Raw genomic sequence first — 27,973 nt, forward strand, 5'->3', positions numbered from 1 at the left:
CAAGATTTTAGCCACAGCCCCTGACACTTCAAGCATCTTAATGTTGGTCCAGGTGAAGACTTTGCCTTTGAGGATTTTGTGAATGTGGCATGAAAATACCTCTGAAGTCTCATCTAACATCATGCCAACAAATACGCTGCATAATCCTGATGGATCTGATGGACTTTGACAGTTCCTCCAGCCTCCATTCCATTTCCAGTTTCAGTGCCTTGGCGGCTGTGCCTTTTGGCAGAAACGTCTTCCTCCGACGTGGTAACTGTCCATGCATCTTCAAACTTATAAACATGTTTCTCCCTCCTGTGAAAAATGTCTCATCACACACACACTTCCTTCTTTGCCCCTAGCAAGCTCTCCATCCTGGCCTGCCTCTCACTATCTGGTACAACAGGTAGTTCCACCATAACTTGTTGTATTTGTTTACAAAGATGTGGTGCCTCCCAATAAACTCCACCTTCTTAAGGCCATGCCCCATACTTCAGTTCTATCACTTTCCACAGTACCTGGCAGAGTATCTGGAACAGAGTAAATGCTGGATAACTAGGATGATCTGGGGACAGATGATTAGCACAGAAATAGATTTAATCTTCCCTGTACGAGTCTTACATTTTGTGACTTTGAACAATGCATGTAGAATCATTTCTATGTCTCATATAGCCCACATCTAAAATGGGCATAATGATCATATTTATTTCACAAGATTACTGTGAAAGTTAAAATGCAATGACTTTTAAGCACTCAGTGTGGTGTCTGATGCATACTGAGTACTCAATAAATATTACTTATATAAATAATGGAGAAACTTGACAAGTTGCTTTTAAGGACATTAGCCAATAAGACAGGCTTCTTGCCATTTAAAAGTTGGGCAATGAGTTGAGGAAGAGTGAGGCCGGATATGCTTGGTGCAGAGCCTGTGTTTATAAACACTCGGGGTAAGTGCAGTCCGCTTTTGAAGCACTATTATCTCAGCTGAATGGAGACTCAAGCATTAAGTCTCTGAGGCACATTTGGTGTAAGGGGAAGACTATGAATTTTTTAATCAGATCACCTTGGGTTCAAACCCTGACTGCACTTCCCTGGGCAAGTTAATTAACTGACCTGATCTATTTCCTCGTCTGAAGTAGAAACGGCAATTCATTCTCCATAGGTGTTTGACAACTAAATAAAGACCCCAGGAAGATGTTTTACAAAAAGTAGTTTCTCAAATGTAGTAATTAGCATCATCAATTTTTTAACGCATTCTCTTCATTGGCACTGAGGTTAACACACTTTTTGGTTAGTTGCCTTTCAGAGACTTTCCAAGCTATGAAACCCTGAGGTGCTTAAAGATCAAATACACTGGGGAACTTGAATAAAGATAAGTCATCCGGACCCATGGTGTCCTCCTTTGTTGGCTGTGACTACGACAACTGCCGGTAAGTGTCCCGGTCCAGGGAGAGGTGAACAGAATGTTTCTGTACTTATAGACAGGACTGGCGGTAAATGGAAGAGACACAGGACTCTGATGGGAGATCATTTGGAAGCCATGAGTAAGTGTTTATCTGATGCGACATGTGTGAGGTGCTTACCTGTGACAGCATGAGTCTCTCAGAATTATCCTACCGGTTTTTAGTTAGGGTGTTGTAACCAAAAAGAGAAGGACCCACGGAGCCCACAAACAACTGTTACTCTAATGTCAGATATTAAGGGAGGTGACTTAGTGGTTAAGCGCCAGGTCCCTGGAGTAAGACAACACCACTTACTAATTGTGTAATGACTAACTACTCATGAAAACTCAGTTTGGGCCTCTGTAAAATTATTTCTGTTAATCCTTAAATATACCCATGATGGACAAATAAAATAATGGGAATAAATAAACTAATGCCTATGAAACATTGAGCTCAGTACTTGACTCAGAGTAAAGTACTCAAAATGCTCAGATGTTATTTTTATGTGTGATAACATTCTAGCACAAATGCGAGAATCATAAAACAAATGGAAACAGAAGTTATTAAGTTTAAGGTTTGGTACAAGAGTTTTCAACTTTTTCTCACAGGAAACCCCTTTTAGTTCTCCTGGGTCCGTGTTTTCAAAGACTTCACTCCATCGCCAAACTATTCTCAGTTTGTATTGACGTTACTCAACTTAGAATAAACAGCCCACAAAACGCCATAGTAAATGTACAAATTTAAATGAGATAAACACTGAGCTGATACACATTTTGCATCAAAAGCAGGTGGGAAAGATGATATTCTACTGAAGGGGAAAGAGAATACATTGAATTAACAAGAAATATGTAATACTAGAGAGTGAGCAGCACTAGGGAGAGTAATAAAGTAGAAGGGGGTATAAGAACGTCAGGGAAGTGGAGTGCACCATGGTGATCAGGGAACACCTGGAAAGGGGTAATGCGAGTGGCAACTGACCCCTGAGAAAAGGGAGGGGATTCTCTATAAAGATACCGAGGAAGGGCATTCTATCCACGGGGAAGAGTAACTGTCAAGGGCTCTGAGTGAAACCAGTTTATTCTAGGAGTTGAAAGGAGGGCAGCATTGCTACTAGGGTGAAGCGGAGTGAACTGGGAAGGAGAGAACAGGAGGGGCTGGGAGCAGAAAGCTAAGAAGCTTGTACATCTCTGTAAGGATTTGGACTTTTACTCTGAATAAACTGTGAAGTCATTGGAGTGTTTGAAGAAGAAGAGTAACGTGATCTGACAGGTGTTCTCACAGGATCACTCTGGCAGTCTTGTTGAGAGACTCAGCAGGGTAAGGACGGAAGTGGGGAGGAAACGGGAAGACCATCACGAAGCTCTGCAGTGATGCAGATGTGAGATAACAGTGGTTCAGTGCAGGGCTGAACCACTGGAGCTAGGGAAGGGGGTCAGGTTCTGGGTATATTTTGAAGGTAGAATCAAGAAGTCACTGATTAGTCAACTACAGAGCAAAAGACAAACAAGGGTCAAAAATATCCACTGATTATCCTTAAACTGACATGATGCCACTTACTACAGTGGAGAAGTCTGAGAGCAAAGCAGTCTAGGATGGACTATTGGAAACTAATTTTTTCCTGACCTTCCCAGTGGACATCGTGTAAGAGATGTTAAGCAAGAATTTGGATCCATGAATCTGGAGTTCAGAGAAGAGGCATGGTCAGGAAGAAACAGATAGACACACACACACACACACACACACACACACAAAGCAGGGGGAGGACCTCACATGTGAACAGCACTTAAAGTCATTAGACTAGATGGTCCACCAGAGTGACTGTGGATGGAAAAGAGGAGAGATTCAAGGGTTGATTCCGGGGCATTCCAAAATTCAAAGCTAGAGGCCATAACAACAAAGCTACTGGAAAACAAGTAGCTTTAGAAGTAGAAGAAAACCCGGGCAGGTCTGATGACCTGGAAACCAAGTGAAGAGAGTGTTTCTAGCAGGAAGAATGGATAAAGCACATCAAAAACTGCTGGTAGATCAAGTCATATGAGAACCAAAGCACCAACACTGAATTCAGCTGTGTGTGATTTTGAACCCACACAGGGACCTTTAGAAGAGAAGTGGTAGCAAAAGCCTCAGAGGGACAGTCTGATAGAGTCCTACATTTTACTCAGAAGTAGGTTATAGTAACACTAATACTGAGTCTTGGACAAACAGTGTTTTTATAAGTTCAAGATGGCGAGCATACACATCACTGTCATATTCACTGAAAATTTTGTTTATTTAGCTACAAAACAACTTTGGTTGGTGGGAAGTCAGTGTGACTGGAACTGTTCCTTCAATGCATGGATGCACAGACACTAGATGTATTCCTGTCTATCCACTTCAAGAGCACAGCTGGAGTCTACGTGCAGGGAATCCTGAAGAAAGTGAGCACATTTCTGTGTCATTGGATGGAATGCCGAGTCTTGTGGTCATATCCAAAGATATGTAATTTTTTGCCTAATTGTTATTAATATAAAAATTCTTGATAAAAACATTAAAGTGCATTAAAAGTTTTAAATAACTTGTAAGTTAATTCTCCTATAATGCTTACGTACTACATATGAATTGCTTACATCTAAAGTTGACTACTTACATACAAATAAAAATAGATTTTAAAAAAGTTTATTCTGTATAGCACAGGTAACTATATTCAATATCTTGTAATCATCTTTAATGAAAACTGTGAAAATGAATATATGTATGTATATGCATGACTGAGGCATTATGCTGTACACTGGAAATTGACACATTGTAACTGACTGCTTCAATAAATATTTTTAATAAAATAAAATAAAACTGGCTATTTAGATTATTGTCAAATATATTTTTATTGATAGAATAAGGAAAAAATAGTTAATCCTTTGCCTTTTATAATCCCATCTTTGTATATTATTTTCCTGCATACATTTCCTCCACCAAATTGTATACATTCACTTTACATTCTTATAATCTGAGTATTCTCTTATCCCTATAATTATTATTATGACAAGAATTTATAGGGATTCAGGGTGTCACAATATGCAGAAGTGCTAAAAGAAAAATGCTTGATTTTTTACAAAATACATTAAAAATAGGTGATGTTCAGAGTTCCAGATACAAACAAGTAACACTTTAAGCTAAGAAATCACACATTTAGCAGTAAAGTAGACTGGCATGATGAAGAAGGCTAAAATACAAGAAAATAGAAATTATAAGTACATCCTTCCTTTATTTGAACAATCATTCCTAAGGTGGAGGGGGGAACATTAACCACTTCAGACTTTTGGAATTGCATATCTAAAGTCATTAAACAAGTGAGCCATCAGACTAAGGTGGCTCTTATTTATATCTTGATAATGATTGTAAGCAAAATAAAACATTAAGCCAGAGTTAAGGACCTTGAATCCCAGAAAATGAAACTTAAGAAGCACCAATCACAAAGAGCCAGCTAGGGTTTCCCAAACTTGTCAACCACTTAATCTATGGCCAATCAAATGATTGTTTTGCTTTGATCTGTGTCTTTTCTGTAAAAATATCTCTCCTAGCTTTTCTCCTGGGGTACTCAGAATTAATTTGATAGCTGCCTGATTCAAATAGGTGTTGGCTCAAATAAACTATTGAAAGATTAATGTACCTAAATTTATCATTTAACAATATATATAATTGTAAAGTCTAAGTGGTTTATTACAAAATGAAAATGCTTTCTAAAATGAAAAATTACACTGTTGGTCATAGATTATTTCACATATTTTCTATGTATACAGGACAGTGATTTAAACTGAATTCTCATTTTTTTCTCTTCTTAGGTGAGATTCCAATAACCATGGAGAGAAGCAATGACACAGTGACTGAGTTCATCCTGCTGGGCTTCACAACAGACCCTGTGATGCAGCTGGTCCTCTTTGTGGTGTTCATTGGTGTCTACTTTGTGACCCTGGTGGGAAACATGATCCTCATGGTGTTGATCTGTAATGACTCAAGGCTGCACACACCCATGTACTTTTTCTTTGGGAATCTGTCTTTCCTGGATCTCTGGTATTCGTCTGTCTACACTCCAAAGATCCTAGTGACCTGCATCTCTGAAGACAAGAGCATCTCCTTTGCTGGCTGTGCAGCTCAGTTCTTCTTCTCTGCTGGGCTGGCGTACAGTGAGTGTTACCTGTTGGCTGCCATGGCTTATGACCATTATGTGGCCATCTCAAAGCCACTGCTTTACTCTCAGGCCATGCCCATTAGGCTGTGTGCATTCTTGGTAACAGCCTCATACCTCGGTGGCTTTATTAACTCTTCCATCATTACCAAAAGAACTTTTACCATGAACTTCTGTAATGACAACATCATTGATGAATTTTTTTTGTGATCTGCTTCCCCTGGTGAAGCTGGCTTGTGGCAGGAAGGATGGCTACCAGGCTGTGCTGTACTTTGTCCTGGCCTCCAATGTCATCACACCCACTGCAGTCATACTGGCTTCCTACCTCTTCATCATCACCACCATCTTGAAGATCCACTCCACCCCGGGTCAGCTCAAAGCCTTCTCCACCTGCTCCTCCCACCTGGCCTCTGTCACCTTGTACTATGGCTCCATTCTCTACATCTATGCTCGTCCACGATTGAGCTGTTCTTTGGACAGGGACAAAATAGTTTCTACATTTTACATTGTGTTGTTTCCCATGTTGAATCCCATGATCTATAGCCTGAGGAATAAGGATGTGAGAGAGGCTCTGAATAAACTCCTCATATAAATTAAGATTCTTTCCTTTTAGGAGATCCAGAGACAATATTTGATCGGGTTATTATATTTTAAGAAGAGCTGCCATTTTGTTCTATTAGGAGCAAGAATTCTTACAATGCCAGTTAAAGAATTTGCACCCTTAATGCATGACAATTCAAGAGAATTAAAATGAGAAAATCAGGGCAATTTAGGAGATAAAATTTAGGTATAAAATATAAGAATTTGTTTTGAATTTCATAGTACTCTAAATTAAAAACAACCAAAAAAACTTAAAATCAAACCCTCTTCTCTACCTTCATAAAGTGACAGAATAGCCCTCTCTTTAGCATGAGAGCATTTCTGACTGACTGGTATATATAGAATAGTATCCAATAGAAATAGGAGAATGCTGAATTAAGTTTTAATATTTTTATATGACTATTAACTACTTAAAATCATCACTTTCCATTCCCACAACAGAACTTCTAAAGCATTTTTACATGTAAGTTTTTTCCCCAGAGGATTTAGCACAAAAGCTCAGAGACACCCATCAAATATCCATAAAACTATAATCAGCAAGCTTAATATCTCCAATCTACATGTCTCTTAAATATGTTCCCCAATAAGGAAAAATTGGTCAAGTTCCCATGGACACGATATTTGTGAATCACTGTATAACTCCCTGTGCTTCTCTTTTATTTTATAGGAGTGAACCTACAAGGACTTCTACTTTCAAATTGTGACATTCATAACATCAAGATTACAAGAATAAAATTACAATAATATAAAATAAGTGTAGTGAGGTTGAACAACTTAAGAAATAAGTCTACGAGTACACATTACTCAGAAGAAAAATTTATAGATGGATTTTATTCACTTAGTGGTCAAATAGAAGAGGAAACATGATGAGATGCATATAATTTTGATTTTTAAAAGTGAGACAATGTTAATGTAATTTATATCAACAAAAAGTGAAGAATGCCCTTTTTCTATTTGTATAAACAGTAACAGTAGCAACAAAAACATTCAAGAAAGTGAAATTTAAGCAAGTATTCCCCCAAATTGTAGGAGACCCTCTCAGAGCAGGAAAAACCAATCAGCACTGGCCATGATACATATTAATCTGAAATTAAACCCATGGTGTATAATCCCTAGTAGTTGTAACACGTAGTAACCCAATAGGAACATGGCCCAATGGTGTAATTGGAAGATGCTTGGTTTAGGCAATGTTTTAAAAAGAAAAGCTATTAATGCCAACTTAGATTCTCATTTTCTAAAATCCCTTTCTCTATTTCCCACTAATAATAATGAAATTCCTATAAACTATATTATTTTTAAGTGGTTAACAGATCTAACTGCTGTAGTACAGTGACAGAAAATCAGGTATGTGATGTTGGTTACCTGAAAGTAGAAAATTCATCATTCCAGAGGGAAACATTAGTTACAAAAGGTAAAATTGATGTAATAGACCTATTCTTGAACATCCTAGTATTACAAATTCTGATATTTAACTACAAAAAGGATATTCAACTACTGATGAAAATTTTCTTTTCTAAAATAATTTCATTCTTTTAAGATTAACAACAAAGTCCTATTCTCAAAAAATTATCAATATACCCAGATACCATAAGTTTCACTGGTTTAAGCATATAATCATAATATTTTGTGTATTGACAAGTGATCTTAACTTCAAAATCAAGTCTAACATTACCAGGACCCTAGGTAGAAGGTAAAGTACAGCTGATGATAATCTTAGGAAGACATGAAAATACATAGTAATAATAAAACTATATTTCACATGGCACTGAAGTTTTAGAAAATGCTTTAGAATACGTTTAAATGTGGGATCAGTAGTAAGTATTTAAAGTGTTGTTGGCTACGTTTCATATGTAGTTTATAGTTATGAAACATTATGAAGACTCTTCCATATTAATTTAAAATTATAGTAGAAATTCTTAAAGGCATTTTATCAAATCACAAAGGAAGCTTAAAGTGTTAGAGTAGCTTCTATGTCTTTCAGTATATGAGTATTAAGAAATATTTTTAAGTACCTATGTTTATGAGTGTTCTCCATGCAAAAAATGCCTCAGATTTACATGTTTTATTTTTAAAAACAAACACATGGTGATCCTTCACAGCATAGACGATGCCAGTGGGTACTTCCTACTAGTGGGACTTATGGTATCTCCAAAATTATACTATAGGGTTTTTCTATTCACATTCAGTCTTGTTTCTAGGAAAAAATAAGGAAAAAGAAGTGCAGTAACAGGGTCTGTACAGCTGAAATGTACAAAACTAACTACTATCATAAATTCTACTGCCATCGTAACAAAACAAATCTCTCTCTCTACCTCCCTTCTTGCATGGCTCTAGTCCCTTCACACTTTCTCAGCACCTCAGTTGAATGAGAATTACCGGGTAAGTTGTCCAAATTATGTTATTGTTAGAACTGGGTCTTTGATTATCTTGTTTTTATTTGTTTGTGGTACTTTTCCTTTGACAGAGAAAGCTAAGGGGATGCTAGGAAATGTGCTGCTGAATCCCCTGGGTTCCAGCCATGATACTTCTTGATCTCATTTTATAGCCTCCAATAATTTTTCTCTGGTGATTGGCATCAATAGCCCTGCCCAGCAGAGTGGCCCCTATCAGTTCAATGCAGGAGGAGCCCAGCACAACCAGGGTACTTCCTGGATTCCAAAGGGTCAGAGCACCTGAGGGTGTTTTTCTGGGGAAGCATTCCGTCATTGTTCACTCATGACCTCCCCTTTGAAGACCCTCAATTCTTTTCCCTCAGACAAAGAGAGGAGTTCAATGTGAGGGACTGAGATCCCTAACCTGGCATCTTCAAGTTTTGATGAAAGCACTAATATCAGCACTTGCCCCCAGGGAGGCTACACTGCATTTTGTATACTGCCTTAGCTGAGGAGATCTAGGGGAAGCAATTACAGGAATTTCTACTTGAACTCCCAACAACGGTAATCCTCATTCCATGGGTCAGGGACAGGGAGCTAAAATGAGAGTTTTGTTGTATTGTATGTAGCTGTACCCAATATGATGTCTGGGTCTGGGTAAAAATAATCATCCACATATCTGTTCTGACTGGGCTCAATGAGAGATGCATGCAAGCCAAAACTATCTTTAAATTATTTTACAAGACCCACTGTTAAGTGTGTACCCCTGATGTTTTTCCATCACTGGAGGTTAGTGTTAATTCAGAGTCAATATCCAATAACCCACAGAAGATCTAGATATTTACCTTTTCCCCATATAAGATTACTCTCATAAATGGTAGCTAGCCATTCACAAGAAGCCTTGGAATAAGATGTACAGTGTACACATTGGCTAAGTTTCAAGATTCTTCCTCAAAGGATCCATGTTTCCCCATCGGTTCAAGTTTTCAGTGGCTGTAAACTAGCTCAGCCTGGAGAATTATCAAGGAGTGGCATTTCCCTACTGGACCATCTTGAGCTAGTTTTTATCCAAGTAAAGACAGATATTTTTTCCTTACAAGAAAAATATCACCTTTGTTGTTTTCTTAGCTACTTCATTCCATAAGAATCACCTAATCCATGAGACATTGCCATGAGTATCTGAACAACAAAATATTTGGTTATGATCTAGGGTTTGTGGCACATTGGGAAATTGCTCCCTTCTTGTCTCTGGAAGTTAAATATTGCAATATGGCTTTCTGCCTGCCTGTTTCTTTTCTTCTGTTGGATAGTCCAGATTTAAATTTCAACAAAAGCCAACTTACCAAAAGATATGTATAATTTCTATTTGTATCCCAAGAAATAGTGTACTAACCCTAGAACTAATAACTTCGGAGAGTGTTACTTCTCTATTCTTGATGGTGTAAGAACAGAGTGAGGTTATACGCTCTGGAGAGAGAGCTTGGAAATGGGTCACTTGGCAGGAGCTATGGTCTAGGTCCAGGGATGCAGACATCTGTGGTATCTTTGCAAACAAAGAGGACAGAGAAAAATCACTCTGACCTCACTTACTTCCTCGCTAGTGACAACACTGGTTAAACCCATTAAGCAGAGAGAGCACAAAGGAACCTACTGATACAGATAAGACAGCTGATCATCCTGAAGCAAAGAGCAGGTTAAAAGTATAGAGAATGGATTTGGAAAGACAAAAGAAAGGTATTCAACAGATAATAAAGATATCAGCATTACTGAATGTATATGCTTTAATATGCAAATATATGCATATAAATGTATAGTATACACAAGCGTGTGCACGTATGTTTATTTTGCCTTCTACATAACTAGAGAGAATGGCAATGGAAATTGTGACATTACATTTCACCAGGGAATTGTAGTCTCAAAAAATACATATTTCCCATCATTGAATAATACCCACTTTGTCAACATGCAATGTTATTTAATTGTCCTGTTAGTTATTAACAAAGCCTAGGAAAGCCTAAGGGGCTGCAGGAAGTACAACCCTGGGGATTCAGAAACTGGCATAAAAGATTCTGGGACAGGCAGATTTGAACCTTGTTGAGGTGATGATGTTGCTGATAATTTTAGGTAAGTTGACCAATTCAGATGCTACAGTTAGATGGAAAATGTTACCTGTTCCTCACAACCTGTCTTAAGATCATTCACATACTAAGATACAATATGTGCTAATGAAAGGGCATCTTTTGAAATATCTTCACCATCTTCCTACTGAAGTTTCTGAAACTTCTGGGAGTTCACAAGAAGAAGTAGCACTTTTCATTATTAGAGACAAAATTATCCATTAATACTACAGAAAAAGACAAGGGATGATAGAAAAATAATAATAATGACATAATTACATCAGAAAAACAACAAGCAAGCTACTATCAGGAACCACTTACAAAAGAAGCAGCATTATTAATATCTCAAGGGCAACTGAGGTAACTGGATGAAGCAGCAGTGATTACTAGAGGTTATTTTTCTAAAGGCCAAAAGACATTCAAAAAAGTTCAAATTTCTTTCAGTTTAATATTCTTTAAGATAGCACAAAGGCATATGGCATTTTTGAGAAGAATTCCAGCTAAGAGAAGCTTCTCTCAAAATATAAAAGGTTATATTTTAATCATTTTGAAAGAAAAGTGCATTGTTTAATTTGACACAGAAATATATCCTTAGGAAGGACAACACGTCAGCTGGTTAACAAACACAGCTGGATTGTCACAGTGTTCTGGCTCTGGTTAACAAACACAGAACTCAGTTCTTTGAGTCAGTCCCTGCCCAGGGAAATGTGTGCCCCATCTTCTCCTGTGTTGGTGTCAGAATTCAAAGTAGCTCTGTCTGTAGCTTCCCTTTTAAAATGTGAACATGTGACACATCTTTGCATTTGTTAACTCTTTGAGTCTTCACAACATTCAAATGGAGGCAGGACTCCTGATATGAAGAAAAACAAGGAAACAACTGATATTTATTCCAGCATCTCTCAGACTTGATCCGCAGACAAGCCCTCAGGCTGCTTCAGTGGAAGCTGGTTCCTGGGCCCCACCACCAGCCTGCTGAGTTAGGAGCTCTGGGCTGGGCCAGGTGAATGCCATGGGCATGACATTTGAGAACCACTGGTTACCTGAGTGTCTATGATGTGCCAGGCACTGAAATTAGTCCTCCCTTGAGTTATCTCAGTAACAACACACTGTAGGAGGGATAAGTTATCCTTGCTTCTCATATAAAGAAATTGAGCCTTTACAATGTTGACTAGTGATGGAGAAGTGGAATCCTTGTTAATTGCCTGAAAGTCAATTTTTTTTCATGGTATCCAAGCTGTCTCCGGTTTAAACAGTCAGCTCTGATTTCTAGAGCAGGGTTCCTATATCCATCGTGGCATATAATGACAGAAAGTCTGTTGCTGACCTGAAAAGCTTCTTACACTGTTGATTGAAATAAAAAAAGCACAATGTGAGAGCTGTGAGTTTCAGTTTTATTTGGGGACTTAGGACTATTGCCTGAGAGACACAAGGGACACCCTCTTAGACGCCTCTGAGGAACTGCTCTGAAGACACCAGAGGGGAGGTCAGCATATACGTGGTTTTAGAGGCATCGTGCAATCAAGCACACAGCTTGGTAGAAAATTGCTGCTGGTCACAAGACACAGACATCTTAGTGACCTTAGTGCTTCTCTTCCTAAGGGAAGATGCAGGAAATTGCATTCATAGAATTTTCTCCTGGAAATATCTATTTGAAGGCCTGTCCTGACAGTTTTCCCAGAGCACAGTGTCTCATTCCTTATCTCCAGCCTGAACTCTTTTCAGGGTGTGTTGAAGGTCGGCAAATTCAGTGGCTAATGACTTAACCCATGTAGGGCCAGATGGTGACATTCTTTAGCTGACAACACAGACTCAGTCCATTTGGACAAACAAATATTTGGTAAGGATATTTTGTAGGCAGATTTCTTTGTTTCTCCCTATTCCTTTCTGCAGGCAACACAACTGGCCAAGGGTTACTCGCACCAGAAAATACATAGAAGATTTCAAACAATTCTGTTGATAGTCAAAGGATAAAATGACATCATTAGAAGCCACCCAGAAAATTGATACTATGGACTTGTTTCTCTTGCAACTCATTCATTCATTCACTCATTCATTCATTAAATATGTATGTGTGTCTACTATATGCCTGGTAATATTCTAGGTACCAGGTGTACAGCAATGAACAAAACAGAAAAAAATTTCTACTGTCTTAGAGTTTGTTTCCTAGTGGGCTCACATCTCTGCATGACCCCAGAGACCCAGTAGACTCATGAAAAGGTGAACTGGGCACAATATCATCGCAAGTAATCTTACCCCTCAGGGATATTCTCCAGCTGTCTTTTTAGTCCTTCACATAACTCCTAGATAAAATGTTTCTCTGAGTTCTGGGAGTTGCTCTGGGAATTTAATCAAACTCAAGTTGGGGGCTCCTGGAAACCTCTGATTTATAGAAGGTTGTTCAGAAGTACAGGTAACAACCTGGGCTTGCAACTGGTATCTGAAGTTGGGAGAAGGAGCAGTCTTGTGGGACTGAGCCCTTTTCCTGTAAAATCCAATGCTATCTCAGGGTAGATAATGTCAGAATTGTGTTGAATTCTTGGACACCCTGCTGGTGTCCAAGAGTATTGTTTGTTTTATGTGTGGGAGAACAACTGCCAAATGGGATTTTGGGTCTCAGAGGACCAAAATGTTATATTAACTATAAATTTCATTTTAGCACCATAAAAAAAAAATTAAAGAATGTTTGTTGTAAAGTGGAAGTTTTTGAATGTGATAGAACTGAGAACTACCACTACAGATGGGATCAAACTGGGATGTGTCCTTTGTAGAATTGTACATGGCTAGTTATAAAAACTGGAAAACAGTGCTAAATCCTAGGCTTTTAGACCCCAAAAGAGCTTACAATTACTTTTTTTTTTTTACTTGCCATAACCAGATGGATAATTTGCAGGTCTCCACTGTGACAGTTCACTCTAATGCTCAGTTTGATTCTCTCTCTGGGATTTATGATAAATGTGCCAAAGGATCCTGCGGAATAACTGAGGGGAGAACTTCCTCTATGATTGTGGAGGAAAACTGTGTAAGGGAGGCAAAATTTTACTTTAGGGTCTGGGCCTGAAAATTAGACTGACATAAGACAAATTAACAGGAGAAAAGCATACACATTTATTTAGTATAAGTTTTATATAACAGGGAAGCCCTCATGAAGAAATAAAGACCCAAAGAAGTGGCAAAATCTAAATGATTTCTACAAGTTGAACAAAGAGAAGCAATTGTGAAACAGAGACTAAGAATATATGTGTAGGCAAAAGGAACGTAAGAATTGTTGCAAAAGGAAGGACAGAGCTGGAGGGCTCAGACATCTCAATTTAAAAACTTACTACAAGCTACAGGAATTAAAACAGTGAGGCACTGGCATAAAGGCAGACACAGAGATCAGAGGAATAGAATAAAGCAGTCCAGGAAAAAAAAATGCTACAATTGTGGTTTTGGTAGGTAGGATAATGCCTTCCAAAACATTCATATTCTAATCCCTGGAACATGTGAATATATTTGGTTACAAAGGAAGTGGAAAGTAAGGTTGCTAATCAAGTGACTTTAAAATAGATTATACTGGATTATAGGCTGGACCTAACATAATCACAAGGATCCTTAAACATTGAAAACAGAGGCAGAAGGAGTCAGAGGGGGATGTGACTGTTAAAGAATGGTCATAGAGACACAATGGTGCTGACTTTGAAGATGGAGGAGAGGGATCGTGAGCCATGGAATGTGGGCAGCATCTAGAGGCTGAAAGAGGCAAGGAAAGGGTTTTCCCTGAGAGTCTCCTGGAAGGAACACAGCCCTGCCGACACCTTGATTTCAGCCCTGTCGGAACCATGTTGAGCCCACCTTCTAACCCTAACGAACTATAAGATAATATATTCGTATTGTTCTAAACCACTAAGTATGAAGTAACTTGTTACAGGGACAACAGGAAACCGAAACAATAATCAACTGATTTTTGACAAGGGTGCCAAGATAATTCAGTTGGGAAAGAATAATCTTTTCAGCAATTGGTGTTGGAACAACTAGATATTTACACTCAAAACAGTGAAGTTGGTTCCCAGTCTCACACCATATACAGAAAACAACTCAAAATGGGTCATAGGTCTACATTTAAGAAATAAAACTATAAAAATCTTAGAACAAAAAGAGCAAATCTTTGTGACCATGGGTTTAGGCTATTGGGCTAGATTATTTCTTAGATAAGACACCAAAAACAAGCAAGGAAAAAATACATAAATTGGACCTTATCAGATTTAAAACCCTTTGTTCATGAAAGTACATCACCAAGAAAGTGAAAAGATAATCCAAAGTGGGAGATAATATTTGCGAGTCATATTGCTGATAAGAGACTTGTATCCAGAATATATAAGAACTCTTACAATTGAAAAATAAAAAGACAAAAAACCTAATTAAAAATAGGCCAAAGATTTGAATAGATATTATTCCAAAGAAGAAAAACAAATGGCTGATAAGCACACGAAAAAATGATCACCATTACTAGTCATTAGGAAAATGTAAATAAAAATCACAGTATTATAACACTTCAGAAACACTAGCATTGCTAACATTACAAAGGCAGACAACTTGTTTTGGTGAAAATAAGAAAAAATTAGAACCCTCACACCATGCTGGTGGGATTGAAAAATGGTGCAGCTAATGTGAAAGACAGTCTGGCAGTTCTTAAAAATGTTAAATATAGATTTACTGTGTGACTATGCAATTCTGCTCCTAGATTTCTACTCAAAATTTCTTCATAGCAGCATTGTTCATAATTGCCAAAAGGAAAAAAATTAAGTATCTGTCAATTGATGAATGGGTAAACAAAATATAGTTTATCTATATAAAGGAATATTGCTAGGCAATAAAAAAGAATAAAATAATGATACATGCTACAACATGGAAGAAAAAGAAAAAAAGAATTATTTTAACAAGGTCTCTTTGTGCAGAATTCTTTTGGTCTCAACTTCCTGTCTTTGATAATAAGAATATTTCTTTTCTCCTGGTATTGGGAGGGTGGCTCTGACATGAGAGTTTTTACTCTTGTTTTAAGGAAGTAAAGGGGAGATCAAACTGTACTTGGGTATCTACTGTTTTTTTTTTTTAATGCCATTAGTTTAAAATAATTCTTATGCCAAATTGGCATATTGGGATGATATATTCTACCACCCTTCATCTGTCACTACCTTCTAAACCACAGGTCCTTTCCCACATCTCACAGGCTTTGAATTACTTGTCCATTTGTAGCTGGGAAATGGGAAACAGATTTTTTCCCTCAGTGGTTGAATTTAATTAGCTCCACTCCCATTTCCTCTTCACTTCATGAGCCAGTTTAATTTTCTTAATATCATCTAGCATTAACTAAAAATATTTCTATACTTTTTTGTTTATGTATTATGTATCTCTCCCTTCTAAATGAAGACTCCATAAGGGTCAACCTTATCAACCTCACTGCTGTATTTCAATGCCTAGACAGCACCAAGGGCTCAAGAAATATTTTCTTAATACAAGAATAAATGGCCAAACAGCATGAAGGCTTCCTAATACTAAATTCATTTTAAAGACATAAATATGTTGTGGCTCAGAAAGTTTCCATCACTTGCCCAACCCAGCCAAGATTCCTGCTCAGATCTTCCTTACTCCAATAATCATGGCCTTGACCATATCTCACAGATTTGTAACAGAGAATTACCTCCTTTGGTACTGGTTGCCGTAAACATCTCACTCTTTCATTTGTAGGTGAGGTCTCCTTAAAGCTTGGAGAGAAGCAATCACACGGTCACTGAGGTCATCCTGGTGGGCTTCACGACAGACACTGTGATGCAGCTGGTCCTCTTTGTGATGTTCCTTGGTGTCTACTCGGTGACCCTGGTAGGAAATACCACTCTCACGGTGTTGATCTGTAATGACTCAAGGCTGTACACACCCATGTACTTTTTCACTGGGAATCTGTCTTTACTGGATCTCTGGTATTCCTCTGTCTACACCCCAAAGATCCTCATGACCTGCATCTCTGAAGACAAGAGCATCTACTTTCCTGGCTGTGCAGCTCAGTTCTTCTCTGCTGGGCTCAGGTACAGTGAGTGTTACCAATTGGCTGCCATGGCTTATGACCGCTATGTGGCCATCTCCAACCACCTGCTGTATGCTCAGGCCATGCCAAGGAGATGGTGCATCTGCTTGGTTATCTACTCCTACACTGGAGGTTTTGTCAATGCAATAATACACACCAGCAACACACTCAATTTGAGTTTTTGTGGTGACAATGTTGTTGATGACTTTTTCTGTGATGTCCCACTTCTGGTGAAGTTGGCATGTGATGTGGAAGAGACCTACCAGGATGTGCTGTACTTTCTCCTGGCCTCCAATGTCATCACACCAGCTCTGCTCATCCTGGCCTCCTGCCTCTTCATCATCGCTGCCATCCCGAGGATCCGCTCTCCCCAGGGCTGCTTTAAACCCTTCTCCACCTGCTCCTCCCACTGGCCTCTGTCACCTTGTACTGTGGCTCCACTCTCTACATCTACTCTCACCCAGCTAGTCCCTCGAGAGGGACAAATTGGTGCCCACATTTTACACTGTGCTGTTCCCCATGCTGAACCCCATGCTCTACAGTCTGAGGAATAAAGACGTGAAAGAAACTCTGAAGAAACCCTTCAAGGTAACATAATGTGAAGTCTAAATTACATACATTTCTCAAATCAGTGCTCAGTGCAAATAAATTGCTTCAGGAGAGGCATATGGAGAGGCATTAATAAAACATTTGTTTATCTAGTCAAAGAAATCCAGTGAAAAATATTTTCTTTTGTTGCATTGCTTTGTTTTACTTTAATGATCATGCTATAATCTATTCTACAAAAGATGGATTCAATGTAGTATTAGTGTATTTTTCAAAGAACAACATCAAGGTTTAATGTGATATAGAATATTATGTATTGCTTCTGGAATCCCAAATGGTTGAATGTTAATTTACTATCTCCCCTGAGATAGATCCAATTTTTTCCACCTACTTAATGAGGTATGAAGGAAATGTGAAGAAAATATTAAATTGATTCTTGAGATTTGTGGACTATACCCCAGATCCTTCTTGTTCAGTACCCACAGAGTGTCTGTGGTAATGGAAAAGAAAGGAATGTGAAGAATATTGTGATGGAAAAAGAGAGGGCAGTGGCGTGTTATTTAAAACTCTGCTAAGATTCAAAGTCAAAGTATGTGCGTGAAACCCTACCAACTCCTCTTTTCTCTTTCTAAAACCTCTCACAGATAATCCAGCTGATAACTTGTATGAAAATCGAGTACTGCCAAGAAGCAAAATACAACACTGTAGAACATCAAACAGCTTGGTATTTTGGATTTAAAATAGTTTAATCACAACAAAATAATTAAAAATGGTTTGATCACAATGTTTCATCTTTTAAGTATAACCTATTGTATTTACTTGAAATGTTGCAACATTTACAAACATGTTTATAAGCCAGTAATGTAGAAAGTGCAATGAGAGCATGCTGCCAAAAGATAAACTTCATCTCTGGCAACTTCTGGTCTGTGTTGCTTTCCAGAAGGCCTCCTTGACATCTTTGCTTCTCAGGCTACAGATGAGAGGGTTGAGCAGTGGGTTAACCACAGTGTAGAACAGGGCAGCCACTTTGTCTTTCCCCAGGGAGTAGGTGGAACTTGGCCTTGAATACATGAAGAGCAAGGATCCATAGAAGAGCATGACCAAGATGAGGTGTGACACACAGGTGGAGAAGGCTTTGCGCCTTCCTGAGGCTGTGTGGATCCTCAGAATAGCCAGGAGGAGGTTGAAATAGGAAATCAGGATGGCAAGAATGTTGGAGAGGACAGTGAAGCCCACCACTCCCAGGATGACCTTTTCATAGACCTGGGTGTCTGTACAAGACATTTTCACCAATGGTGGTGCATCACAGATGTGGTCGATGATATTTTTGCCACAGAACCTCAGTCAAAATGTGTTGGTGGCATGGGTGATGGCATTCAAGAAGCCTCCTGTGTAGGAGCCAGCAATGAGTCTGGTACAGAGAGAGCTGGACATAGTGCCTGAGTAGAGTAACGGGTTACAGATGGCCGAGTGGCGGTCGTAGGCCATGGCCACTAGGAGATGGCACTCACTGTAAGTCGCAACACAGGAAAAGAACAGCTGGGCTCCACACCCAGCCAGGGAAATGTGCTTATCTTCTGAGACACAATTGGCCAGGATTTGGGAGTATGCACAGAAGTGTACCAGAAATCCAAAAAAGACAGATTGCCAATGAAAAAATACATAAGTGTGTGCAGGCGGGAGTCGACGTGGATCAAGATAACTAGGGTCATGTTCCCTGACAAGGTGGTCAGGTAGAGCACCAGGAATATTCCAAATAGAATCAGCTGCCACTAGGGGTCTGAAGAGAGACCAGTAAGATGAACTCAGTCAGGACAGTGTGATTTCCTATTTCCATGTCCACAGAGGGGAAAGTCTGATAACGGTCATGAGAAAAAAAAAAACTAGTGATTTTTGTTTTGAAAGAATTAAAAGTATATGGATCAAGTCAACAATTCATGAACCCCTACTGTCTAGATAAAATGGTAAAAAATTCAGTCTGTGACTTGGAAATACCACTGGAATGGGAGTCGGGATCTGATTTTGAAATTAGGGCTTTTACTTACTAATTGTTTCATGCAGGGCAAGTCCCTTAGTCTCATCCAGCAGGTGAGAAAAATGATGAGCTATGACAGGTGGTCTGATGGAGTTAAGGAGACATAAAGGAAAGCATCCAGCCAAATGCCAGGCCCACGGTGAGCACCCAGCATGTGAGTGTCCCGTGTGTGTCAGTGAGTGTTGACGTGTCAGGCACATGCTGGTCGCTTTACAAATGCCAGTTCATTGTGCTACTCCTGCCACTGTTAATACAAACAGACTAGTAAAAACATGACTCACTGTGCTCAGAGTATCCTCAGTTCTATACTTAACCACCTAATTCTTTCCACAATGTATATGGTAAGTATTATTATAATCCTCACACAATTTAAGAAACATTTCCAAGGTCCCAGAACTAGTCAACAGCAGCTGGTATTTGAACCTCAAATTTTCTTTATGAAAAGTATGTGCTTTCAGCTTTTAAGCCACTTGCCTCTCTTATTAGTAAATATACTGTTTCTCTTGTTCCCCAATTAAGGCAATCCTATAATCCTCTGACAACCTGAATTTCTTCACCTATGAAAATAGATTTTTTTAAAAGTGTTTTTATTCCATGTTTTTCTCTAGTTAACGTGAGATTTATATACATATATATATACACACACACACATACATATATGTATATATGGTTTAAACATTTTTTGATACAGTAGGTGGTGAATAGTAGGAAGAACCAAATTTTTGGTGTTAAAGATATATTGAGAAACCATGAATCCTTCAAAGTTTGTATCTTGAACTTGCATGGCTCTCAGAGAGAAGCTAAGAGAAGGTATCTAATGTCAAACACTATAGAATTAGTGCTAATGCCCCAGTGACCAGCTTACTTCCCCCCAGGCAGAGACGCAGTGAGAGCAAACTAAAATTAAGAAGATTGTGCTTTACTTAAATGTTAAAACACTTATCTTTGAGCTAAGCCAGAAACAGTGTTATGACTAGAATGCAAATCCAAGTTTCCTACTTCAAGTTCTATTGTTTTCACTTGTTACTTTGTGAGATATCTCTCAGAGATTGGGTATCCTAACCTTTCAAATGTAGCTAATAGGTTCAGAGAGGATGTGACTTGACTGATGACACTGTGGTTAAAGAGGACCATTCCGTTTCTTTACAGTATCTAATGGATCACGTCTCATGAACACACAAAGCACAGATGCTCTAGTCATACATCCAAGGTTCTAGAAAGTGGCTTTAACATAAACCTCTACAAATCTCTTCCTCACCACTTTTCACCTACTAGAACTTCCACCAAACTACATCACTCACATGATTGATTCCCACACATCCCAGGAGCTCCCCAGTTACAGTACTATGTTGTTATTTATTTGTACAACTTCCTTCTGAATATGCTCAAGCTTGAGTAGAATTATCTTGGCAGGAATTTTTGGTTATTAAATTGGTAGCAGATAAAATGGTGGGTCATGGACACCACCTCAATGGTTACTATAAACTATTTCTGCTATGTTATCACTTGTCTAAGGAATTTTTTAAAAATCTGGAACTTCTGAAGCTCATTTTTAATACAATATAATTTGGGGTGGGAACCTAAAATATCTGGACAGAGCCAATTACTACTGTAGTAGTAGTAGTAGTAGACTACTGACTTAGACAAATAACTGAAAAAAAATTAATGTTCTGGGTTTATGTGCATATATATCTAAGCTTAAAGTCTTCTCAGAAGAAAAGATGTATAAATTTGATCTGAAAAATGAACACAATACAGCCCATTGTTGGGGGGAATGAGAAGGGAGAGCACATCCATGAGAAGGAAAAACATGTATCAGATCCCTTACATGAGAGAGTCTGGAGAGTTGAAGATGCTGACAGGGGCTAAATAAAGATGGCAAGGAAAGAGGAACCAGAATGAGCCATAGAGTTATCAGCTCACAAAATTCACTGGAATCCAGATTAGGGATTTTGGCCTTAAAACCAGCACAAACAGTAGTCATCACCATTATGAGAAAGGGACACAAGCTGGTTAACATTTTCAAGGTTTACTCTTGCCTCAGATCATAGAATGGATTAAAAGAGAGGAAAATTGGTGGGAATATAGTTTGGTGCAGCCATTATGGAAAACAGCATGGAGATTTCTCCAAAAACTAAAAATAGATTTACCATATGATCCAGCAATCCCACTTCTGTGTGTATATCCAGAGTGAACTCTAATTAGAAAAGACACATGCACCCCAAAGTTCACAGCAGCACTAGTCACAATAGCCAAGATATGGAAGCAGCCTAAGTGTCCATCAGCAGATGACTGGGTAAAGAATTTGTGGTATATTTACATAGTGGAATACTACTCAGCCATAAAAAATGAAATCATGCCATTTGCAGCAACATGGATGGACCTGGAGATCATCATTCTAAGTGAAGTAAGCCAGAAAGAGAAAGAAAAATACCATATGATATCACTTATATGTGGAACCTTAAAAAAAAAAAAGACACAAATGAATTTATTTACTAAACAGAAACAGACTCACAGACATAATAAACAAACTTATGGTTACTAGGGGGATGGGGTGGGGAGGGATAAATTGGGAATTTGGGATTTGTAGATACTAACTACTATATATGACTACTATATATAAAATAGATAAACAACAAGTTCCTACTGTATAGCACTGGGCACTATATTCAGTATCTTGTTGTAACTTATAATGAAAAAGAATATGAAAATGAATATATGTATGCATATGTATGATTGAAACATTATGCTATACACCAGAGATTGACACAACATTGTAAATTGACTATACTTCCACTAAATTTTTTAAAATTAAAAAAATAGCTAAATTAAGAAAAAAATAAAAGAGAAGAAAAATCCCCTCTTACATACAGAACTTCTCTGAAATCCTTCATCTCCATGACCTGTTGAGGCCAGTTTCTGATAAAGGTAGGACAGATGTACTCAAACTCATTGAATTACGGGATTATGTAAACTGGGAGCTTATCCTGATAAACAAGACTCAAAGATTCTCAATCTCAATTTCTCTTCTAACCAGGAATGTGTATTTATACAGTAATTTAACGTTATACTAGAAAAATATTAAAGACAAGATCCCTTCAAAGGATTGGTTGGTAATGAAAGCATCCCCTGTGTATTTTGGTAAGAAAACTACAAGAAACTACAAAATCTTGAAAAGAGTGGATAAATAAAATTGATATGCCTTAGAACATTCTATTAAAAGCCTGAATCGTAGTCACCATTCTGACTTCTGTGTGAAACATAACTGTATCACAAATTAATCATATTATATTTGGTACCAAACCTCTAATATGGAAAAGAAGAAGTGATAAATTAACCACAAACCAATGATCTACATGATACATACTTCTTAAGTGACTGCAATTCTTCACTGATTTCATGATATAAGGGGTAGATTCTGTTATGCTTCCTTTCAATCTGGGATGGTCTTGTGACTTGTTTTGGCCTGATTTCATGATATAAGGGGTAGATTCTGTTATGCTACCTTTCAATCTGGGATGGCCTTGTGACTTGCTTTGGCCACCAGTTGACAACATAGGCAGCAACATGAAGATGCCAGGCCTCAATCTCAAGAGACACTGAAAGCTTCTCTTCTCACTTTTGGAATTCTGCTACCACGATGTAAGTAAGCCTCGGTTCACTTGCTGAATAATGACACTTATGGCTGCATCCTTTTTGGGACCTCAGCAGACAGCAAGCTGGACCTGTGACATGAGAGTAGGGCCATTCCATTCTTTGTAATCCAGCCTTCACTGACCTTATGGCTAAACACAGACATAGCAGCAAGCCCAGCTGAGAGCAGACGGGGCTGCACTAGGCAGCCTTGCAGGGCTGACGGGGCTGGGATAAGCAGCCTCCCATGACTGCATAATTGAAAAGGCACCTGAGTTCAAATCCTGATTCTGTTCCTTGGTAGCTCTGTCACCTTGGGAAAGTCCTTAACAGCCCCCAACCCACATTTCTTCACCTTTAAAAAAGGTAAGAGAGCTATCAGAGCTATGGATGTAACATGCTTGGGCTTGTGTGTCACCAGAAAGTATACCTAACTTATAGTAGCTATTTTTATTCTGAGAAAAATGAATTACATCTGATTTACTTTTAAAATCTGAGCTCAAGAAAAAACAAAACAAAACAAAAGGCCAAGTTTCCACCAAGAGACAGTTTAAGCCAAAATAGCAGTGTCCTTCATAATCTTTCTGCAATCCTGAAAGGTTTTTTGTTTTTTGTTTTGTTTTGTTTTGTTTTTTTTGCTCACCTACTCACATGCATTTCACAAGGAATTGACAGGCTTGGAAGTGCAAATTCGATCTGCCTTGGACTGAGGAGTCCTGTGATAGGGACAGAGCTAATCACCTGTGTGTTTTCTTTCCTTTTTTTTTTTTATTGAAGTGTAGTTGCTTTACAGTATTGGTTAGTTTCAGGTGTACAGCATAGAGATTCAGTTACTTTTTCTGATTAGATTCCATTGTAGGTTGTTACAAGATAATTTCCTGTGCTATACAGTAAACCCTTATTGCTTATCTATTAGAAGTATGGATTAACAGCTACAAACCTGTATGCTTTTAAGAGTGCCACCTGTCTTCCCTGGAACACAGTCTTACCCACATGCCAAAGTGATTGATCCCTTTCCAGCATCCACCTTCTATGACTTCAGTTTGTTAAAGCCTCTTAGAGAATCTATCATAAATATAAGAATAGATAACCTCACCTACAACAATACAGTGTGTGGAAGAGATTAATGACCCTCATACATGGATGCATCTTTGGAGACATCAGACATCTTGGTTGAAGTTAGAGAGGAAGTGTATCTTATTTTAACACCACGATTTGCATTGTCATCCTTGTTTCCATAAAAATCAATCATGTGAGCTGTGTACATACCTTAACCTCTTTACCAGGAAAATCATTAATTGCTCTGAAACTTTTCTACTGCTGGATCTCTTTGAAAACCTCACAAAAGCAATACATCTTCCCCTCAACATCCAAAACTGCACATAGGCTTAAGCACACAAAATTTTAGATGGTTCAACAAATCCCCAAAATTCTATCCATAATTTCTGTGGTTATGATTTGCAATTAAAATTTCTACCACTATAAGATGCCCAAGTTAAATTCTATAACTATAAGAGATAAGTAATAAATACTTCTAACTTGACACATTTACATCTGAACTGTTAATCTTCAGTCCCCCAAACTGATCTATCTGCTCATTTCTCATATTAAGTAAGAAATTTTACTCTTCTTGTTTCTCAAGCCACTAACTGAGAATCAATCAACTCTCTTTTTCTCCCACCTTCTCTTCAAACTTCCAAAAAACCCTGGTGCCCTTACCTTCAGAACATATCCTGAATCTTAGCACTTTTCATCATCTCCACTGATACAACTGTGGTCCAAACTACTACCATTTTTGCCAAGAACATTGCAAAATCCTTCTAGCCGGTTTGTATGCTCATTCCTCTGTAGTCTATTTTCAATATAATAGTCCATGCAGTCCTTTACAAACACACAAACAAAAAGTAAGTCATGTCACTTCTGCTCTTAAAACAACCCTACAAATCTATCAATTTATTCTAAGTTAAAGTTAAATTCCATACAGTGGCCTCAAGTTCCTCTATGAGCAAACCCTCTATTACCTACAAGTCCTTATCTCCTAAGACTCCCCCATCCTTCAGTCTCTTCAAGCCTTGCTGACTTTCTGTTTATCAAAAACAGCAGCCCTGCCCCAGCATCAAAGATATTTGAACTGTCTTTTCCCCTGAGACACTCTTCCCCAGATATTTGCCAGGTTCACACTCTCAGCTCTCGCAAGTCCCAACCAAATGTCATTTTCTGACATTTCTGCCCACTCTCATCACCCTATTTTAAATTCCATATCCTCTTCCCACCAACCATCTGCATCTTTATTATTCTGCTCAGACCCTGCTCTGTTTTCCCCAAGACCTACAGTAATCTTCTAACTCTTGTTTATTAAGTTGTATATTATTTTTCCCCACTAGAATGCATTAACCACGGACCAAAAAGATTGCTTTGCTGACTGCTGAACACCAAAGTATAAAACTGTTCCTAACATCCAATTGGCATTTAATTAATATTTCTAAAGTTAGTTAATGGTTAATTACTTTTATCACTTGAGGCTCGTTTTCCCCGAAGTATCATCTACTTCTATCCTAGCTCCAACTGTTCAGGACAAACCTTCCTTCAAGTGGTCACCCTGGGTCAGTGTATGACATTGCCAACACACTAATAAGAAGGGAGAGTAAATAACAGAGAGGACTCATAACCACTAAGATGGGAAGATGGGCTAAAATAATTCTTGAATTTGAAATGAATTGGAATTAAAAAGTGAATAAAATAAATGACAAAGAAGATGTCAGAGCCAGTCATGCTAAAGCATGCCATATAGAATGACGTCTCAAGTCATGTGTCCCCTTCAGAAATGCTGTTCCTTGCTCCCTCCACTGGAGCACTTAAAATTCTAGGGGAGAGTGTGTCCCTCTAGTACCAGAAAATCAGCACCAAGAAGTGAATATGACACACTAGCAGCTTGGACAGCTCAGAGGACCAGAACCACTAGTCAAAAAGCACGTCACCATTTTTGTCCTCTTGTTTTCTCCACTGTGTAAGGAAGTACATGATGTCCTAGGGTTAACTACCGGACTGAGTTTGAATTCTAGGTGAGGGTTATATATATCATTAATGGAATTCTCTTTAGAAGACTGTGTGTGTGTTGTGTGTGTGTGTGTGTGTGTGTGTGTGTGTGTTTGGTATAAGAACAACCCTTTGAGAGCCAGGCCAGATTCTGTCTGAGGTCACAACTCAGATCACAGAGAAGCCAAACCACTTAGCTGCCCCTGAGCCCAGCTGCTTACCTTGGTCAGGAAGGACACTCCAGGAAGTGACACCCTATGCCCCCTCTTCTGATGTCTTGGCCTGCTCTGTTGGACCCAATATATGTATTTCCTCAGCAGCCCTTGGGGACCCCTCCCACAGAATAGCCCAGAAACAGACACCTCAGTCTCCAAAGACACAATTAAAGTTCATTTGGAGTATGGGGATAATATAGTAATTAGGATATAATGAAATGAGGAGTATTTCATTAAAAGTGGACTCACAACATGGACCTAAGTCACAGTGTAATCATATATGTAGTCACATGTATCTGACAATAGAAACTCCAAATTGTGCTAATTAGACTTTTCTAGGGATTATCTGGGGAGCCATAAGGTTTTCCCTGCCATATGCGCCTCTGTCTGTCCAGGCGATGCTGCCCTGTCTCACTTTTCAGGAAACCCCTATCAACCTTTGGTGCTACAGCCTCCGTTGTAACCCTCCAAAATCCTCATGTCAAAGCCCTACCCTCCAGTGGCCTGAGAGGTGACTGCATCTGGGGACAGAGCCTTTACAAAGGTAACTGGCTTAAAATGAGGTGGTTAGGATAAGCCCTAGTCCCATCTGAGTGGTGTCTTTACAAAAACAAAGATCAGAAACTTGGACACACAGAGAAATACCAGGGATTCTTGTGCACAGAAAAAAGACCCTGTGAGGATCAAACAAGTAGGTGGCTGTGTGAGTGCAGCGGGGAGAGGCGTTAAAACAGATTGGCCCTGACGGCCCCTCATCCTGGCCTTTTAGCCTCCAGAACTGTGAGGAGTAGAGTTCCTCTGTTTATGACACCAGCCTGCGGCGTTTTGTTATGGCAGCCTTAGCAAAATGATGTACAGCTTATCAGCATCAGGGCCTGTTTATGTTGGTAAACTCCACATTTTATATGTATAAAGACTACTGGAATTAGGAAATGTGATCCATCAAAATAAAGCATCCTTTAATTTTTCATTAAGTCATACATAAACTGAACAAAGAAATCCAAACATTCATGTGACCTTGTATCAATGATTGGTTTAGCTCATAGAGAGTTTCACTCTGAATTCTCTCTTCGATGTAAAGCTTTTTGAAGTCTGTCTCTCTGCTCATCTGTCTCTATCTATATGTCCATTTCTGCCTGTTTCATACAGCAGTTCTTTTGCCCTTGGTTCTTTTAATTCTTGGTGAAAATATTCTTTTATTGGAATCCTTCAGTGACTCTAAATAAAGATGTTTGTTCTTTCCTATGTACATTGTCAAGGAAATCTTTGTATCATAGCAAGCAAAAATATGAAGATAAGAAAAGAAAAAATAAGTGTATTTTGCAGGGCATTTTAAAGAAGGTAGTTTACTTATGACCTCATAAGTACCTCTCCCTCCTAATGAATAACTACATACCTCTGGAGCCAGAAGCCCTGGGTTTGCTTCTTGTCTTCTCACCCATGAGTTGCTTGACTAGAAGCAAGCCATTTCATCCACCTAAATATGACAGTGAGTCCATAACTAGAATCAGTATTCCATATAAGAGATTGAAATGTTGTACTCACAAGCAGCTTACAAACTGTCAAGTAATATTAAAAACTGGAAAAAAAAACCTTTCAACTTTCCCAGAATCCCAGTAGTACTACAGACTGTTCCCAGCTAGCATGCATAGCAGTTTTCCAGCAGTTGCTTATTTTATTTATTTCTGAGACCACAGGCTCTTATCAATGACATAAAGAATATCCTAAAAAAAAAAAAATAATAATAATAATAATAACAATAGTACAGCCTTAGT

At 38.5% G+C, this 27,973-nt stretch overlaps 3 pseudogenes; 2 read left to right on the plus strand and 1 right to left on the minus strand.

The window, feature by feature from the left end:
- Nucleotides 1–5,259: 5,259 nt before the first annotated feature.
- LOC141576091 (olfactory receptor 9G1-like) lies at nucleotides 5,260–6,178 on the plus strand (annotated as a pseudogene).
- Nucleotides 6,179–9,198: 3,020 nt separating this feature from the next.
- On the plus strand, nucleotides 9,199–17,330 carry LOC141576092 (olfactory receptor 9G19-like; annotated as a pseudogene).
- Nucleotides 17,331–18,182: 852 nt separating this feature from the next.
- LOC141576185 (olfactory receptor 9G4-like) lies at nucleotides 18,183–19,146 on the minus strand (annotated as a pseudogene).
- Nucleotides 19,147–27,973: the final 8,827 nt, after the last annotated feature.

The sequence above is a fragment of the Camelus bactrianus genome, chromosome 36 (genome assembly GCF_048773025.1).
Source record: "Camelus bactrianus isolate YW-2024 breed Bactrian camel chromosome 36, ASM4877302v1, whole genome shotgun sequence".
In the NCBI taxonomy this organism is placed as follows: Eukaryota; Metazoa; Chordata; class Mammalia; order Artiodactyla; family Camelidae; genus Camelus; species Camelus bactrianus.